Source organism: Rhodnius prolixus, unplaced genomic scaffold (genome assembly GCF_049639745.1).
Source record: "Rhodnius prolixus isolate KJV_2025 unplaced genomic scaffold, Rpr scaffold_2, whole genome shotgun sequence".
Taxonomy (NCBI): Eukaryota; Metazoa; Arthropoda; class Insecta; order Hemiptera; family Reduviidae; genus Rhodnius; species Rhodnius prolixus.
The window spans coordinates 53,323,152-53,343,024 of NW_027411592.1; the positions used below are offsets into that span (position 1 = coordinate 53,323,152).

Genomic DNA, 19,873 nt, shown 5'->3' on the forward strand with positions numbered 1-19,873 from the left:
GCCAACTTAACACGAATATTACCAGTGTAAATTCAGAATCGTTAGTAGAATACGGAGAAAATCACAAAAAATTTAAAGTTATTAGTTTTCTCTTCCTTAGTTTTCCAAGTTATTTTAAATGACTAAAATTTTTGTCACACTTATTCTTGTCACTTTTAACCTGAATTGTTAAGCCACCTCGTTATCTTTTTTTTCTTTTTTGTTTTTACATTATGTTTGGCAAATAATGGTTGGATTGTTTTACAACTTAATTTTGTTTGCTTTTTTTTTTAAAACACAATTAATGCAAGTAATCACAACTGCACGACCAATCTGTAATATTAGCGGGCACACATGTTTTCTCATTCTAAATTATCAGCAATAATCTTTAAAAATGCTTAATAATATAACATTACCTAGAAGTGGAAAAGATATTCCAAAGATATCATAGTACTTCTATATTCCCAGAAAAACAAAAAATTTTGTATATAAAATAACTATCTTTATACATTATAACAAGAAGTACCCAAGTTGAATGAAAAATGATTCCATTATTGACTGAATTAGGAATAATGAGAAAAATAAAAAAGAAAAACCTATGGTAAAGAGGTGTTAACACACGAACACATTACCTGGTATCGTATCCATCCATTACGTACAGCTGAACGCTCACAGAGGTTTAGACTCTAGAGATGCGTTGAGAAATAATGCTGCCCTACTGTTGAGTATACAATTTGTACTAAAGGTCCTATTTGTAATACGGCAGTGATGATACCTTCAGGGTTACTAGACCGGGATATACCTTTAGAACAGCTGGTCCACTAGTACCTGCGGAAAGTGAAAACTCATTTTGTTTTTCTTTTATGAATAAAAAAAAAATAAAATAAAAATACACAATTCACATGAATATACGTACAATTCAAAATGATTGTAATAAGAAAAATTACAATTTAATAATGATAGTATTAATAATAATAGGCGCTAATGACCTCGGCAGTCGATACGCCAAAAAAATTAAATAAAATAAAAATAATTATTAAAAAAAAAATTAATAATAGTTAAAGCGATGTGTTCAAAAATGAATGTTTGAACATTACACGATACCATATCCATTCACAAGTTGCTGTACAATCAGCTTAAAGGGAGGATGTTAAAAATGCCAGATCATTTAAACGGTTTAGAAGTCACATAAATCGTAGAAAACATATGAGACAGTCTATAGAGTAAAATTACTGCAAATGTTATCGATGATACTGCTATTCTAACGATGGAAAACAATCCAAAAAAAGAGTTAAAGAAAATAAGCTTGCTCTGGACGAATACATTTAATTTCTTTACTTATACAATTACGAAACTTTATGGTCACTACTGATTGCTTTATTATTGAATTGCATTTTTCACTTTTTTTTTTGTTTTAAATATGATGTGGTGCGGTTCTCTAAGCATGATTTCCATTTCCTAAAGGAATTAATTTTTGCAACAGATTTAGCCATTATTACCGTTCACAATTGTTGTAACTTTTTAACCCCTTAAATTAAGGCTCCACTAACTTTTACGAAAATCTAGACCTTAAAAGTTGTTATCCATCATCACCTGCTAGCTAGTTCGAAGCCCTATTTACAATAGCGCTGCCTTCTGTTGCCAATTATTGGAATGGTACTTTCACTTTTCAGAGAACTAGAGAATGTCTGCGGATAATATACATCAATATGATTACACAATTCTACAATGACTTGAAGACCGGATATTTTAAAATGTCCATGATGAATCTGATCTTGTATTTTGGATCAAACTTTGTCAAACAAAATGAAATACACAAACTGACACAACAGTATAAAATAAATTCTATTTCTATCAACTTTGGGGAATGATGGGTTTTGAGCAGTACCTTTTGAGGTACTAATTTAAAACCTTAATACTGTAGTGGCAGTACATTTTCATTTTACCATTTACAGGAGGTTAAGAAATCGCTTTAAGACAATTCTTGCTGATGAAACTATAAGAATTATTTTCTCATCTCCAATATTACTAACATTTTAATAAATGATGGTTTTTGGGTTTTTTTCGACCGTTGTTGTAGATGATTTTGGTGAATGTCGAGGTGCGGTCTTAAATAAAAACAACTTTTTGGTTTTATACCAACGTTTCGGTAATTATTACTACCTTCTTCAGGGTCTGTACAATAATTTTATTTATGTAGTTTTTGATTTTTGGTTTTGTTCAATTTTATATATATTAGTGTAATACTCCTTAACAAAAACTTACAGTTTAAAAAGTTAAGTATAAGGGTTGATTAAACGCCAAAAGGTACACAAATCAGCAAGTATCCAACATTTCATTCAAGCTTAGTTGATTCCTTTTGTACAGACCCTGAAGAAGGTAGTAATAATTACCGAAACGTTGGTATAAAACAAAAAAGTTGTTTTTATTTAAGACCGCACCTCGACATTCACCAAAATCATTTTAATAAATATTTTTCTTTCTTTGATAAACAAAATAATAACAAAATATGAAAAAAAGTAATATAATCTCATGAGAGAACACACACTAATATGTATCATAAGTTAGTAGTACTTCTCACGCGAAAGCTCTCTCTCCTAGTTGGGCTGTTTTTATGGCCCCACACGGTCCTTCCGCCCTTCTGGCTACGGTGGGAGTTGTTAGAGTAACTTACATTATTTGCTCCACCACACAGATGTACGTGCTTGCAGAACATAGAAACTTATTGAACAAAGGAAACTAGTAAACTAGAAAGTTATTTTTCATATTGTGTTATCTGAAAAAATATTAAAGCTAAAAAAAAACTTGTGTCATCAACGTGGAAAGGATGATAATTCATGTAAAGGGATAACAAAAAAACAAACTTCCTCATATTCCTCCAAAATAAATGATGTCCTCATTAAACTTGTTGGAAATTCCAAAATAAATAAGTAAAAAAATCTAACAACTAAAGCACTGGAGAAAGAGAAAGAGGAAAAAATGAACAAACATTGATTGCAATGTCAGTTTTCTTTTTATCGCTAAATGATTCTAAGTATTCCTATTTCAGATTTCTTTTCCTACTTTCAGAATATTTTAAAGTAAAGGTATTCTAATCAATTCATTGTAAAATTGCTTCGTGAATTACAATTAGATTAAATTCTGCAATGCTGGTAAATAACTTGATAAAGATAAAGATCTACTCCAGATGGAGCTGTGGACAATTTTGAGACAAAGATCTTAAAGAGGGCCTTCTGGTGAAAGAATCACTATCAACTTCAGTTACTTTGTTTTCTTTTATAATGTAATATTTGGTAATAGAATTTCCATAGTGACGTACCACCGCCACCGCCATTACTTTATTCTGATGAGTTTATTTTAAAGTAATGATTAAATAAATAAGGCGTTTAAATTAAATTAATAATGGTTAATGGAGATCATTGTAATACTTTCTAACTGACCTATTGTTTTAATTTGCTCCTGACAAAAAGTAACCTATACAGCCTTCAGTAAAAGATTCTCACATGAATCCATTTGCACTAACCAATTTAAGCCTGATGCATTGATCATTTTGCAAACAATACTTTAATCTCTGTGGTTAGCAGTAATTAGTAGTTGCAGATATTGCTCTTTTAAATTTGTTCCCTCTTTAAAGAGCTAAACAATAAATATAAGTTTACTGGCAATCAGTGTTGAAAAATCTTTTTCTAGCCCTTTTTTAAGAGTGGTAATTTAATATTTAACTGCCTTGTGGGAGCTAATTGTACGACCTACATTTAATTAAAAGCGAGCAAGATAACGAATGGTCATTTCCGCTATTTCTGATAACCTTTTCGTTTTAGTTTAGCAAGAAGTAGTTAATATATTTTAAATTTTTTTATAAAAATTGGAATATTAACGCCAGTAACGTTTTTATTCTGAAATTATTTCTTAAATGAATATTAGATAACATTTCGGTTGCCATTGGTACCTTCACCAGGAGTTTCTGATGGAAAAGGAGCAGTGTAAGCTCTAGCTATATGTTACGTTATAAAACTGAGATTGTAATTTAATAACTCTATGCATTCTAGTTTTTTACATTATAACATACACAGCTCTTATTTCCTAAAAAGCTCCTGATGAACCGTAAATTGTTTTGAAGTCATTGGGATTCCGGTTCTCTGAGAACCTGAGATGTTTTCCTTAGGGACAAAAGTCTTAAAAAGTTATTTTTTTGTTCAGCCCGTGACATAAGTATTTTATTGTTTTAACCATTTTCCTACCAATTGCGAAAACTTAAAAATCGTTTTCATTTATTATTTTGCTTGGCCAAAACCTATGCATCGGTAGCGACAATAATATCAAAAGTAATATCAAGCTGGATCATACGAACTAAATTCAAGTTGACTGAGCTTAGGATAAAATAAGCTCAAATTAATCGTACAATTTCTAATTAGTTTAAATTATAATAAACAGCGCACAAATTAACAAATTTCTTTAAGATAATTTTCGGAGGAATCTTGAGTTTTGAACAGTTAAGAAATAATAATTCTTTAGACTAACATTTCGAACTATATTTAGATCGTCTTCTGGGCTTAGATTTGTTATTAACAACTGTAAGCAAATCTTCTGTAGAATTTATTGCAGCATATAGTACTACTCGTACCACTAAAAACTATTTACATCATTTTACCAAAGATTGAGAAAATTTTGTTTGTGGTTTTCAGTGTAATAATTAGCAATATGTGCAATAACTTCTACAGCATATGGACCAACAGTTATATATAACCTATCTAAACTCTCAAGTTGAACTAATTGTGATTAGAAACGGCATAAAGAATTTTTATTTCTAAACACCAAAACACATGATTCCTCAGAAACAATGTTCTATTAATATCTAATTTATTAATTTTATTAAAGACTTGTCAAGTACTGTTACCAAATAGTAAATGATTTCAGCAGCTATAGTGTTTTATAAATATACTTGAAAGAAATGTATAAGCTAGAAGTCGCAAGTCGATGAAATTACAAGTAGTACGTGTAGAGTGTTGAATAAGAGATCAGTTGGGATTCCCCAACAACAATCTTCCTGGTTAGAGCTGATTACTTTATCTATTGTTGTTTATGTACTTGCACGAAGTTTTTTTTCGATCATTTTTATATCTTAATCGTTTCACTTGGATTTCACTGAGAGCTTATAGAGATACATATTTATCAATATCCTCGATCAGCGGCTGCTTACTTATTTGCACAAAAAGTTATGTCCTACACATTCAGCTAATGTGGTTAAATCCTTAGCAAACTATAGCAACAACAACATACAAACTCTCTCAAGACTCTTAAGCTTACTTACAAGCCAAACATGTTAAGAAACACCAGTAGCTCTCCAGGCATTTTGGTAATATAGCTGACAAACAACACTTTGTATTCATAACACTGCAATGGATCTTGTGTAGAGAAGCCTAACTACCTTTTATAAGTGCATGTAGTGAAACGTTGAATCTATTTTTAGAAAAAAAAAGCTTTCAAAAAAGGAAAAATTGGTACAGTAAAATGTCATTTTCAGCAAAATTTTATTGCGAAAGGTGATTGTGACATATAAATGAAAAATTATTCGTGCACCATCTGCGAAATTTCGAGTTATGCTCACCAAAACCAATTTGTGTAAACCACTTTTTCGATAAAAGAATCGATAAACTGGAAGTCTGTAAAACTTCCTTTTGCGTAGGAAAAAGAAAGTAAAATTGTCTAAAGATTATTTTGTATCTAGAATCAAAATTTCTCGTAGAAAGAGTTTAAGTGTTTGTAAATGAATTCTTATAAAAATCCATTACGGGCTATTTCAATTTTTTAACCGCGAGAAAAAAAAAATTTTTTAATCTCCCAGAACGCTTCACTAAAATGCATTCTTATGACCAAACCACATGTTACTTTACAAAACAATGATACACGTGTGTGCCCTTCCTGCTCGACGGAAATCACATTGTCTATTTTAGTTTGACCCTGAACCCGTAAAGTTTCAGCAGTTAATGTCAGTTATATTACTAAATTACACAAATATTACACATGGCTTATTAAACAATAAATGTTTTGCTAAGTTACTTTCTTATTATTTCTCTCAGTAAAGTTGCTTTTATTAAATCGAGTTCCTTAAATCTGTCGTCGGGAAATCAATACCATTAACTGTTTCTTAATCAAACAATCTCTCATAATTCAGAAAGTTCACCTTTATAACCCACAACTTTATGAGAAACTTTACTGGATAAGCCTAAAGATACATTATTCACGATGAACAACTAATTTTCTGTAGCATGCAACCAGACTTAAAATCAATTTTTAATTAGCATTTAAGCTTGAACAAGTTTTTTTTTCTGTATTAAATAATTTAGGATCCAGCACATATATTAGCAATAAATACGATTGCGCTGGCTTTCAGATGAAAAATATGTGATCTGAGGCTTGGTAGGTGGTTAGACTACCACATCTAATTTGTCTTACAGAACTATTTAATCTTAATGATCTTTAAAACAAAATACAAAAATCAAAATGTACTACCTTGTTTCCTTATAAGCTTTTCCTTTGAATTACTGAATGATAGGAACTGGAAAGGCAAAAAGTTGAGCTTGAAGACAATTTAACACCAAATTAAGAGTATGGATTCTCCCTCTTTTTTTCTCAAATGCAATATTGGCTGTTCTGAAAAATAGTTAACATTTAATTAGTCAATCAGTTGGACTGCCAGATGGAAATTAAAACTTAATTTAACATGTTGAATTCTAAATTTTAATTAGTTCGCCAACTGTGTAGACTGAAAATAGACGAACTGAAATAGACATTTTTCGCTTAACAGGAATCAGATTTTTATCTAATTAAATAATTAACAGAATGTATTTTTAGGTTTAGCGCTAAATATTTATAATTTTAATTTTTTTTATTTTTAATATTCAATTTCATAATATCTTTATCATACATCAGTGTGATTTTATAATGTTTAAGTACCATTATTTATTAGAATTTTAATGCATTTATTTGTGCACGTTGAATATGTCCCTGTAACAGTAAGTGTATATATATATTTGTATTGTAGAAAGTACAATTTATTTATAAATATGTGAAATTATAAGTGTACATTAAGGTCATAGAGGTCCGTCTAAAATAAATAACGTTCATTTCAATTTTCATGTAAATTTACATTAGTAGACAATTATTTTATTCAGTACTAGTTTTTTCAATACGTATGCTTCCAAAAGGATGAGAAAACTAGGACAGGACTCTGAAAGTGCTTCCATGGGGACTACAAAAAATTGGTTGAACACCTAATTCTTTTAAAATAACCATAACTGCGGTGGTATATCTCATCCAACTGCATTCACAACCACTCCATTTTACTACAAACACTTGTGTTTAGGTTATTATAAGGAATTTTTCACTTGACTAATCATTCCACAAAACATTACCCTCTATTATTAAAATGATCCCACTAAGTCCCTATTTCTTCTAAAAAGCTAACAGTATCAGTGTAACAAAAGATGACAATAAGCGTAATTAAAACCCATTAACTTCTAAAAAACAAAAAAAATATTTTTCGATTACTAAGATTGATATCTAAAATTGTTATAAACAATACTATGTTTAGCCCAGATTTTGATGACAAGTATTGATGAAGTCTTAAGGTACTATTTGACTTGAATGAAAATAGGGCACAACTATTAATTGCAAGGCTTAACATCTATTCAGGCTTAGAAATAAAAATGATTCAACAACTAGGAAGTTCTCTGTACATAAAATATTGAAAGAATAAAATAAATTCAAATGAATATGTCAGCTTTTTGAATAGAAAAAATAAGGAAAAACATCTTTTAATCATAGAAAAACCTTAATGTAATACTTTCAGGGTATAAAAGAAAATGTTTTGCTTTGAAAAGAAATAAGTAGAGAAATATTTGGTATTAGAGTCAAGAGTTTTTTCTTTTTAAATTTCTACGAATATCGATGGCAGGAAAGGCCTTCTTCTTTTTTATTAAATTATACTAACAATACATGTAGGACAAGCTAAATATTTATTAAATATTTCTGAGTAATGGATCTGTGCCTTCTCGGTGGTAATAAAAAATTAGCAGCTGACGGTTACCAAGATATTATTTTTATTTTTTTAAAGTGCAGAATAACACAGCCTAAAGTATTTTTAGCTATAGTAATACATCCAGCACCCTGATCACACTACCATTTCCAGCTATCGATCTTCCAGAGAAACACGTTCGCCGACTACTATTCTCCATTGTTATCATCAGCCATTATCTTTGTTTCACTTTGTTTTCTACCTTCTTTTCGTTCTTATTATTATTGTTATTAATAGCAATATTTCCCTTAGGAAAAGTAAAAGATTCGTCCATTCCATTTTTTTATTTAATTATAAAGATCCATCAAAAATGTATGAAATACTTGTAAAATTTCGTTCAATTTGCACTAAAATAGAGTTTTTCTTTACTCTGTAAACTACAGAACACAGAGCGTTTTGTAGCTGCCACAATGTTTTAAGATCTATAAAAGATTAGACTGGCAATTCAGCTGGCCACAGAAAAGCTGGGCGCCGATAGTTCGAATTAGGTAGAAATATACATATACCATTTTTTCAGGCGCGACAATAAAATACCTCTCAAGCTCTCGAAGAAATGGCCAGAGGAGCTACGCTGTTTGGTTCGAATAATCAGACACTCTACGGCACCAAACAAGGTTATAGGTAGACCTGAAAAACTACCTAATTTGATTAGAAATCTGGGCAAGCAAGCGTTAAAAAAAAAGGGAAACTGTCGTCAGTAGAAAAAAACTTCGGCCACTAATGATGAAAATTGGAATCGTCAGTAAAAATAAAACGGAATAATATGTTTTATTTTCTCAATTTTTTTATTTCTGGAGTATTTCGTTTATACCTTGTACTGCATTAACAGCAACTATTCGTTTAAATATAATTTGAATTGAGGGTTACCCAAACCACGTAATTCCGCTGAGAAATTTTTGACAAGATTGTAATGCTTAGTAAAAATGGGTATAGAATTAGACACTAACATTAGGAAATACTAGAGATCTAATGATATTTGTAATCTTTTAAGCAAAGAAAGAAGTCCAGATAAATGAAAAATCTAATTTAAATGCATACGTACAATTTATCTTGATCAGTTTATATAATAAGAAAGCAGGCAAGCTATGAATAAAATTCTTTCTAAATGTTTTTAATTCGGCCAAAAAATTTATCATTCAGAATTTTGTATTACTTTTATTCATATTATTATTTTTTATTAAAATTTGATATGACCACAGTTATAAAAAAAGTAAACATTATAACATCTTCAGGGCTTTGCGTAAAAAACGGATCTTATGTTTGCTTTTATGCCAAAAGATTTAATTTTTTTAACAAGATAACAAACAGCCTAGATCTTAAAAACCTAAAAACCATTTTATACTACTTAGTCAAACAGTTATGTAAATCTGTCATGTCGTTACTTAAATAATGTCCACCACAAATTAAAAGCTTTTTTAAGTAACAATTACATAAGTAATTATTTCTAGATAGATTAGGTCATCATGTAAAATGTGGTTAAGTTGAAAAATTAGCCTACGACATTTCTTATTAACTGTTCATCGTTTGTTATGAAATTTCATTGTGTTTATAAAGATTCCAAAAATTAAACATGTCCGGAAGTAGATGTTTATTTTGAAGTTTCAATAATACTCGTACATACAAATTGTAGACATGTCTCTTTTTATTTTTACAAGATTATGTAATTAGTCTCGCATGCTTTTGTAATTTTTTTTTCCTCTCTCTACATCTCAAAAGGAGTCATTCAAATTTTAAATAGTGGATTATTTAAAGGAATTCTGCTGTTATAACTTTTTACCTACTGTTTCTTCATTTAGCAATAAATTTACCTTATTATTTATTTAGTTTTTGCGTTAGTTCTCATTCATTAACCTAAATTAAAGGTCATCGTTGAGATCGTTTGCGAATATAATGATAACGAATCATAGAGCAATAACGTGAATGTTTTTATCTCATGAATCTATATGCAATTCAATTTAATTTTCACAAAGGAATATCCGCTCTCAGTGCGGAAATCGCGATTGAAAAATTATGAAGAGGTGACAATTTATTGTTAAATTTCGTTTGTTTTAAAGAAATTAATACAAAAAATATAAATACAAAAAATCACACTTCCGTACAGAAAAATTGAACAATACTGAGTTTCGAAATGAGACCAACAATTCGTTAAGATTGGAGAAAGGTGAAGAGAGTGACTCAAAAAAATATTATAATGTATACGAAAATTAAAAAGTTGCCTTAAGGCACAAATTCATGATCAGGCCCAGACAGCAAAAATAAAGAGTAGATAAAAATCCGAGAATGGTTTCTAACTATAAATCTAATCTAGTTGAGTGAGAAAACTGTCCTCCAGCTTAATCAGATCTAGTGGACGAAATATAGGAGTAGAGAACTGTAGAGTAATGACGTGTGTTAGGTAAAGAGGAGTCCTAAATCCATTTAAGGGCTCATTGGTAACTCCAATCTATCGGAATGTAGGGTCTGACTGCTAATTATTTAGCTGGGAACCACACGTTTACAATGCCATTATAATATTTGTATACAATAACTATTATTTATTCAACCTTGGAACTAGTCTTATCATTTTTTTTTTTATTCCACTGCTACGATTTAACGACTATTTGCCATGAAAGGGGATTACTATTAGTTAAACATTTCAGTTATCAATTAAATTTTTTTTTTTTAATTATCTAAATACGTATTCAATAGATATTATTATATACGTATATATTTGCGTATTTCTATTAAAAAATAGTTATAAAGATAAAAATTGTTCAGATAATTAGGGAATCTATTGGTCTACATCAAATAAAATGTAATTGGTCGAACAATTTATATATATAAAATCAGCCTTTATGCGCTATTACTCGTTTCAAACACCAGAAGGGCCTAATAAAATTGCTGTAAAACAATGTTAGCTACCTCATTGGGTAATTTTACGGCTTACTCGACCAATAATAAAAAGGAATTCCATGAAATGTATAATTTACTTAAACTTCAGGCTGATAAAATAACTCGAAGACGGATGAATGGTTTCAGAATGAATGTAAGGTCGGAGCAGCAGGAACCGGAGATCATTTGGTAACGTCTCTAGATAACTATGCTGTTCTTTATTGTACATATTTCGGATGAGCAAATACGGGGCTTAGTTTTAAAGGGATATTTATGTGTTCGGATAGTCGGATTGAAAACAATAAATTATTCTACTTCGCCACGAAAATAGTGCTGGAATATTCTAGGGAACTGAAAGAATATTATTTTGATCTTAATGCCAGGTCATTTGGTTATTTCGGGAAAGGTGGAAACAAAATTAGGCGCCTCTCCCTTTTATTGGTATCGAACCTGCTGTTGGCATGTTTTTCAACCAGTCCGAAATAGATAAAATATATGTGCTCCGACCGATGAAATCAACGATATCAGCTGGCATCAATTTCAACATAAACTTAGTTGAGAAACTGATATCAAGAAGTAAAAAATGCTTTGATAGAAAAGAATTTTGGTATCAAACGTAGGAACTTCTTTAACGTAAAAAAAGAAAATTTGTCTATTATTTAAGGATTAGGCAGTAAATTTACTTTTCTAAAAGAATTGGATAATTTGTCCCCAGACAATTCTGGGATCAATAATCAACATCCTAATAAAATACACATAATGATTGTTATATAAGCACAAAATGAAATATAACTTTCAATGATACAAATGCCATTGATAATAATCTACACACAAGCTAATGACGCGCCACTCACTACCAGGCTATACAATATTCAATAAAACTTGGTCGCGAGACATGAGGTCAGTTGGTAGCCTTGAAAATGTTTTAACATTATCTAATCTTTAGAGGCATCTTTATCATAATTACATTATTAGATTGAAATACTCTAATTTTTCCAGTTTCTTTTTGTCATATTTCATTAAATTATTATTATTAACAAACATTTTAAGTTATTTAGATCAATATACTTTTAAAATCTTAATAGAGGAGGCCAGGACCCACTAAGGGTTGTTGAGCCACAGAGATAGATAGATACTTTTAAAATCTACTCCATTTTCGGTTTATTTTAAGACAAACAATAATAAAGATGTTTTCTTAAGAAATGAGGTTTATCCGTATTAAATGAATTTAATATGCAACATTGATCAGAAGATTTTCTTAATAAGCTACCTCTGCGATTGTTCTTTCTGAAGAGCCATGTCATTATCCTCTGCCCTCGTACACAGTCCTTATGCTTCAGAAGGATTTTTGCTTGTGTTCTTAAATCAGATGATGCTTTCGATTTCTGAATTCTTAAAAACAGCACTTATTTGACCTCTAAATCCTTTCGTCTTCAAAATCCATGGTACCATCGTTACCAGTCGAACAAGTTTCTTTCGAATCTAAAATTGAAATAAAAAAACTCAAATTTATGAGATAGTTAATTTTAATTTTAATACATCTGAATTTTAAAGTAAGTTTTGGTTATTTTAAACCAAGTCAAATATTTTGTAATTTAATTAAATTTTTAATTAGATTAGTCAAGATCAATTATGAGAAATCAAGATTAAAAGTAAAAAGAAAAAGAAAAAAGTTGAGTATAACTAAACTTAATTATCTAATGAACAAAGAAAAAGTAGGTAATCATAAATAAGAGACGGTCAATTAGTGTATGCAGCAGAATTCATTAATGTTTACTTCAGTTGCATGTCATTGCATTTATCTGAGGCATGTAGTGAAACTAACGGGTAAACTTCTAATACTACATGAATGCGACAGGAGATCTTTAAATGGAAATTATTCTCTCTGAGTTGTACAATATAAATTTATAGCCACATATGCATTGCAAAGTAAATATATAGGAACTTACTTTTTTTTGTAACATTTAATCAACTTTATTGTTTAAAAAATTAATCCTAATCTGCGCAAATAACCTTGCGTTTGAACAAGAAAACTACTTGAGAAGCGAAAACTTAAGAGAAAAGGACGAACATCTCTCCAGGACAATCTCGGCCTTCTTATCGAATCCATTGCAACATCAAGTTTGGTAACCTTACATCATCCATTTTCTTCCAATTTCTTTTAAGGTCAAAACTGTGATACATGCAATCAAAACTTCGTAATCAACTTTTTTCTATATCCTGGTAATCTTGCCTTACTAGCTGCCCTAGGCCGAAATCAATTTTTTTTTTCTATTCTGTTTTTACCAAAAAGGTGTACAGAAGGAGTTGCATCCACAAATCCTTTTATAAACAAATAATATTAGATAAAAATTAAACATAATTTAAATAAAGAAAATACAAAATTACATAATGTAAAATAATCATTACAAATGAAAATTAACCTTCTAAATGTAATTGTAACTTAAATGAGGACTTCTATTAGTCGTTAAGCATTGATGAGCGCAACATTACTACATTTACGATATAATTGTAATTGTTTAAACAGTCGGATTTCGATTGCAGGGACAGTAAATGAAATAATTGCCTGGTTTGGATTGATAATTGAGGAAGATACTTTATTCTCATGCATTCATAAAGCGGACAGGTAATAAATAAATGGAATAAATCTTCATTTTCATGGAGATTACAAAGTGTACAGAGCTGGTTAGGATTCATTAAGTAGGCTATTGCTTTGTGAACGATTTTAATGGAGAAATTACTGCAAGTTCTAAGTTGGAACAATATGTTAATTACAGGAAATGGTAGAGAAAGTAGAAGATAGTTTTGAACATCCGAGATATTTAAAGGAATATTTCTTAATAAATGCTATAATTTGAGGAGTATAGTTAGTCAGTGTTGTGTAAATTGGCTTCATACGATGACAAAATTGTATTTAGATTTTTACGGATTACATAAGGATCCTGCAGTTCCCAAAGATGGTTGTAACCAACATTTATAAAAAAAACTCCTTTATTTGGGTTACCCAGTTGAACTTAATATTATTGGACGGTAAAGAGTCGAGATGTAATAGTCTGTCATAACAAATACGGGATAATCTGGATCGATCCATTTCCAATACTTAGCAAAACCATTTCAACGCAAGCTTAAAAACAGTGGTGGCTATATGAGATAATCCAGTTTCCAACAGTATTACCGAAATCAAATTTCATCCTAATCTGTTAACAGATTAGTACACATACTTGCATATACTTCCATCCAAATAAAGTAAAAACTCAATTTTTTAAAATTTGAAGAATCATAATTTTGAAATAAAAATGAAATATTAAATTCATTAAGTTTTCATTACATTTGGTTTTAGATTTTATCTTAAATTATATACCTAAAAAGGTAGTTGTAAAATATTTAATTATAACTGTGGCTGTAAATGCTAGAATTTAGGCTAACCAGATAAAAAGGTATTATTAAGAAATTAATGATAAATTTAAAAATAATTACAAAACTGAAGTATATATATAAGTATTTATACAATAATGAAAAACAATTATAACAATCTGTAGATAAAAACATTAAACACAACCTTCTATATATATATTTATAATATAGGACGGTTTCAATACAATAAATTTATTGTAACCAACAAAATTGTTTAAACAAGAGGGATTATTTCGTAATAATACAAAAGAAAGTTACACCTAAAACATTAAAAATATTCAACAAAAACAATTACCTATAGCAATGTAGAGACGGAAGTTATTATCTCAAAGGATAGCGTATCCTGGATTCCAACGTGGAGTCCTGGATTCGAATCCAGCTGCAGGCCCACAATTTTTTCTTTTCCTAGGGACTTCTTCCTAGGTGAGGGACAGTATTGACTTGACGAGCGAACACCGTACGAAGGTCGGGCGCCAATGATTTCAGATGTTGACGCAACTCAACTTAAATTAAAACAATTAATTAAAAATAAAATAAATTCATCAAAAATTACCCGGTCATTTAAAAATAAAGAGCAAACCTACTTATTCCTCCTTTAAAAAATATTTTAATTTAAAGGAATTAAGGAATTTTAAACAATTTAAATGGTTTCTGTAAGGCTATACAGAGGTCAAGGGAACAAGAAATGCTCCCAAGATTCTTAACTATCTTAGTTGCAAAAGGTGCAATTATAATTTATACGCTTCGGCAGTTCTTAAATAAAATTAGAAGTTAAACTAATGTTTTAATCTCGAACTTCTTTAATTTTCCAAATAATAAATTTCATATTCAACTATTTCTTAAAGTAACCACATCATTAAGAGATAAGATAATTTATCAGCTCCTATAACCAAATAGTAGCAATTATTTTTTATTTTATACTTAATAATTTGATATATTTTAAAATTTGTTTATCAGTATGTATAAAATGGAGAAATAAGAAGCTATCAGTAAACTGCTTATTAACAATATTAGGTCAAAGTTTATCTCTAGATTTTTTTATCTTGTATCTGCCTTGGAAGATTTTTGTTAACTAAATTGTATTTTTTTTTAAGTATCTACTTTCTGTATATTTAGTTTAGTGCCCTAGGCGGACAACTGAACCTTTAAGTTATAGACGACTTCAAGATAGGGAAAAAATTAAAGAACCACATTTGATTTTAAGTTAGGTAATAAAATAACAACCTACCTACCAGGACTGGAAAACTATATTAACATGGGCTAGGACAACCCTACGCTTTCCATAGCCCAAAAAGAAACCTCTCCTAGTGCAAATACACGTCCAAAAATAAGGACTTGAACCTTTTCATTTTCAACAATCCAAAAATCAGACTACAACCTTAATGCGAATCTTTTACAGTCATTCTGTTACAACGGTTATCCTAAAATTGATCCCTACACAACTCAATCAAGAAGTCATAAGGGCTAAGACGCTGATCTCTTAAAGAGATTATTCATAAAAAGCTTGTAAATTTCAAACTACTTGTACAGAACAGAAAAGGGAGCTCTTATAATTTTTCGAAACATATATGTCCAATTTTATTTTATTTTTGTATTAACATATTTTTTCTTTGTTTTCAAATTGACCCTGCTTGGAGCTGGATTTAAAAAGCACTTTGTCTTTATGCTAAGTTTCAAGTACTTTCCAAAATCCATAGCCATGTATGTTCAGAATAATGCTTGGCCTGCCTTTAAAATCTTCATCGTGCATTCCATTTGGTCTGATTCAGCCATCCTACTCTGGTATTCCCTCAGAAAGACAAATTACTATCCAGAAATATGGGCAAATATCAGTGTATCTACGCTTTCAAAAACTGAAGTTCCATTGACGTTAATCCATCGAACGTTAATTGACGCAAATATCACGTTTTAATTAAAGCTGTTATCAATACTGTGTGCACTTTTAATAATGCCTAATAAAAAAAAATAAATAAATAAAAATAAAAAGGTATAACGTTAAAAATATTTGCAGCAATAATTATACTTCTAAACTTTTTTTTCAATGAAAAAATGGAAGAATTTACGTCATATCGAAAAAAACATATCAGTTGCATACTTATGTTAAAACTATTTAAAAAGATATATTCTAGCGATAGCCCCCCTCACAGTTAAATAATGATAATACAAAGAAATAAATGGTCAGTTTTTCATTATGACTAGAAAGATAACTTTTTTTCCCCATAACTTTTTTTTAATAAATAAAACTAACAATTGAGATAATCAAGTAAAAAATTTAAATAGTTTTACGTAAAGATAAAATAGTAATAATAATATAAAAAAGAGTTCATCTATTTAAAAAAAAAGTTTTGTAAAGGTTGGGAGAGGAAATTTTTAAGGGTTTCTCAGTAGCAATGAAATAATGAAATCAGTTAGCAATTTCACGAAGGTCCTCATGGATGAAGGTTTCAACAAGAATCGTATTCAATACCTTGTCAAGGTAATAATCAGTTAGCGGATAAACAGAGAAATGAGTGGTAGACCTTCGTCCTCTTATTCATTCAATTTATGAACGTACAGCGATTTATGAAAATGTGTAATAGGATCGGAAAGATTACTGTTGATTAATGTCGACTGTTGTTGACGTAGTTTCCGATACATTTCGCTTTTGGTCACACAGATGACTTAAAGTGTTGAACTTAAATGTAGTACGAGACGGAGATATAAGTGAAGTCGAAATTTCTAAACTAAACTAATTAATAAACCTCTGAAGATGAATGGATTAAAGCCCGTAATGGGTCAGGGATGCTATAAAAATGCGTGCGACGAGGATAAAATCAAAGAAATTAGATAGTTCACGGTGTGATAAAGTAGATGATAAACATATCACCACTGACTGTAACAGCAAAATATTACAGAAAAATAGAGAATCATAATTCTGACATATACTTTAAACTGCCCAACCTACCTTAGCAATATCGTTGCAATGATCTAACTAAAACCAATTCATTAAAATTTTGTCAATTGTAAGTCTACCTCACGAACATTTTTCATAAATACAAATTATTTCATTTTTCCCCAGCTAATTTATTATTATATTATTACTTAATTAACTATTTAGTTCATTTATTTATCTATTTTATTCATTCTTTTCTCATCTTTTCAAACATCATTAGCCTTCTTGTGAGCTTTTCTTATTTACCTCCATAAGCTTGTTAACTATAACATACCAACATTCGTACTTTTTTCCTTCCTAGTTTAACACAAAATTATTTGGATATAAAATGAGTCAAAAACAAAAAGAATTCAATAACAAGAAAATTTGGTCTATATGTGACCATTAAGTTATCTTTTTTTTTCTTTTTTTTTTGGCGCATAAACAGCTGAGGTCATTAGCGCCCGGAGCTTTTTCCAGTGCACTGCCGGCCTCCGGACAGTGTTCTCTCGTTACAGACAACACTGTCCATCACCGGACAGTGAGCTGTAAGAAGCTCCTAGGAAGAGAAAATCTAAGGGTCAGCAGCTGGATTCGAACCCGGGACCTCCGCGTGGGAGTCCAGTATGCTAACCTCATAGCTAATCCCTTCCCTTAAGTTATCTTATCGTCAACCCTGAACATTATATTGTACATGTAATTACATAACCCATTTCGCCGTTTCATTAAGAAATTACCATGATAGCAACTATCTAGTTCCTTCCCTCCTCTCTAACACTATCTTCGAACACTACCATCCCCACCTCAAAAAAAAAATCATTTTCTACTCGTTCACCAAAATCTTTCATCACATACCAAAAACCCTGAACAATATACAAATATCTTGTAAAATATATGATAAAACCATATAATAAATTTTTATGTCGTAGAATGAGGTCACGAATTTTCCCTCTACATTTTACATAACTTCAATATCTTGTTAATTTCGTCAAGGTTTCAAAAATTTGAGACTTCTGTTTTTTGTTTTGTTTTTTAATTACCAAAAAGTTAATAATGCGAACATAGACAATTTGATAACTAATAAGGTTACTTATTTATTAAACTAATTGCCCATTAATAATGGACAGCGAGAATGTGACGTCTAACACCTCTATAACAATCACACTCGTACTGTTTACTACGAGTAGAATACTAGAGGAAATTTCTTTATAATTTTATCGTTTAAAAGCACGACAGAGTCAAGAAAAAAAACAATCCATACGCAAATCACAATTCTAGTAACGTGTATTCTATAACCTCTGAATTTTAAAAACACGTTTAATCTTCGTTAAATTTTATGGAACTTACGTAAAACCTTGAGGAAAACTTCTCTAAAACGCGAGCCTCATACACTTATTTGTATTGAGAGCTATTGACTTGTAACTAACAACAGAAACATTTACGCTGACACCACAACACTAACAAATAAGACATATACGTAGAAAATATAAAGGAGGAATTGTTTTTAATTAATAAAAACTAAAAGTAACAACACACACACTCAATATAATTGTATAACTTACAAAATCTGTGTATAAGCACCTAAAAGTAAGAAAGGCGCAATAGATTTTTCTTTTTTTAATTTTTTCGAAGTTACCTTGTCAGTCAACACGTTTAAATTAATTAATATTAAAAAGGTTTCTTTAAATGAGTACCTGAGATGTTTTAAGTATTAAATTAAACTAAAAAAATAAGTTGCTGCTTCTGGTTGTTACGGCCATTACCATTTTATTAGTAGTTTTCAATTAACCTTCTCTTAGGTTTCTTTTATTTCTAAATAGTAAGTTATGAAGGTTATGTTTCCCATTTTATTTAAAAAACAAAAACAAAAAATCGAACTCGGAAAATATTGAAGAAAACAATAAAAAATATTTTTAAAAAATTTTTACCTGATTTAATTATGAAATGAAATATTCCAGGATTTCCTTTTGTATTCTACTAATAAGAATAAAATTTCAAAAATTGTTGAAAAGGAAGAGTTGAATTTTCTCAGAAACCTTCCAAAAATGGTCAGCAGCACCGGCCTTCAAATATGTATAAGTAATCGTACTTTCCTGAAAAATGAAATACAAAATATAAGAATGTCAAAAGTAACTGCTATTTAAACTGAACATTAAAAGAGGATTGAAGTGAGAAATTACATTAACTTAACATCACCAAAATAATTCAGAGTAATTTGAACATAATTTAAAAAAAAAAAACTTTTACCATATCATTTATTTACGAAATAATCGCAAACATTAAAAAATAAAGTAGACGTTCTTTGTGAAATCTTTCCTTTTCAAATTTTCCTCATCGGAATACTATCAATGAAGCTAGCCCTTCTTCTTTTGGCCTCCTTTCTTTTATCTGTCCTGTCGACTCACCCTTCGTCTAAACTTCCAGTGGAAGATAAGGAAAATCTAAGCCTACTTTATTGCGGGTATCTTCTTAGAGGTGGAAAGTTCCTTTAAACCAACTCTTTCATTCTCACTAAGTGAGTTCGGTTTCATTCTTTCTCTGAAACAAGGCAGAGTGTATTTGTTTTATCACATATCTTAGCTGGCAACACGAAAGCTAGCGGGAAGATAAAAGACAAACAT

General features: G+C 30.0%; 1 protein-coding gene and 1 long non-coding RNA gene across 21 annotated transcripts in view; one reads left to right on the forward strand and one right to left on the reverse strand.

Annotated features, from left to right (window-relative positions):
• LOC141448529 (uncharacterized) overlaps nt 1-19,873 on the reverse strand; it is a 92,260-nt gene that overhangs the window by 29,188 nt on the left and 43,199 nt on the right. For 18 of the 19 annotated variants that reach the window (XR_012455111.1, XR_012455104.1, XR_012455105.1 and 15 more), the window contains 6 exons: nt 19,500-19,790; nt 19,181-19,345; nt 14,637-14,844; nt 12,198-12,409; nt 6,493-6,633; nt 612-807 (listed from right to left, as the gene is read on the reverse strand). This is a non-coding gene — a long non-coding RNA (uncharacterized lncRNA). The remainder of the gene's footprint in view (nt 1-611; nt 808-6,492; nt 6,634-12,197; nt 12,410-14,636; nt 14,845-19,180; nt 19,346-19,499; nt 19,791-19,873) is intronic. The other variant, XR_012455117.1, reaches the window with a different exon arrangement.
• LOC141448520 (uncharacterized) overlaps nt 1-19,873 on the forward strand; it is a 119,828-nt gene that overhangs the window by 25,823 nt on the left and 74,132 nt on the right. The gene's annotated exons all lie outside the window — the stretch shown is intronic.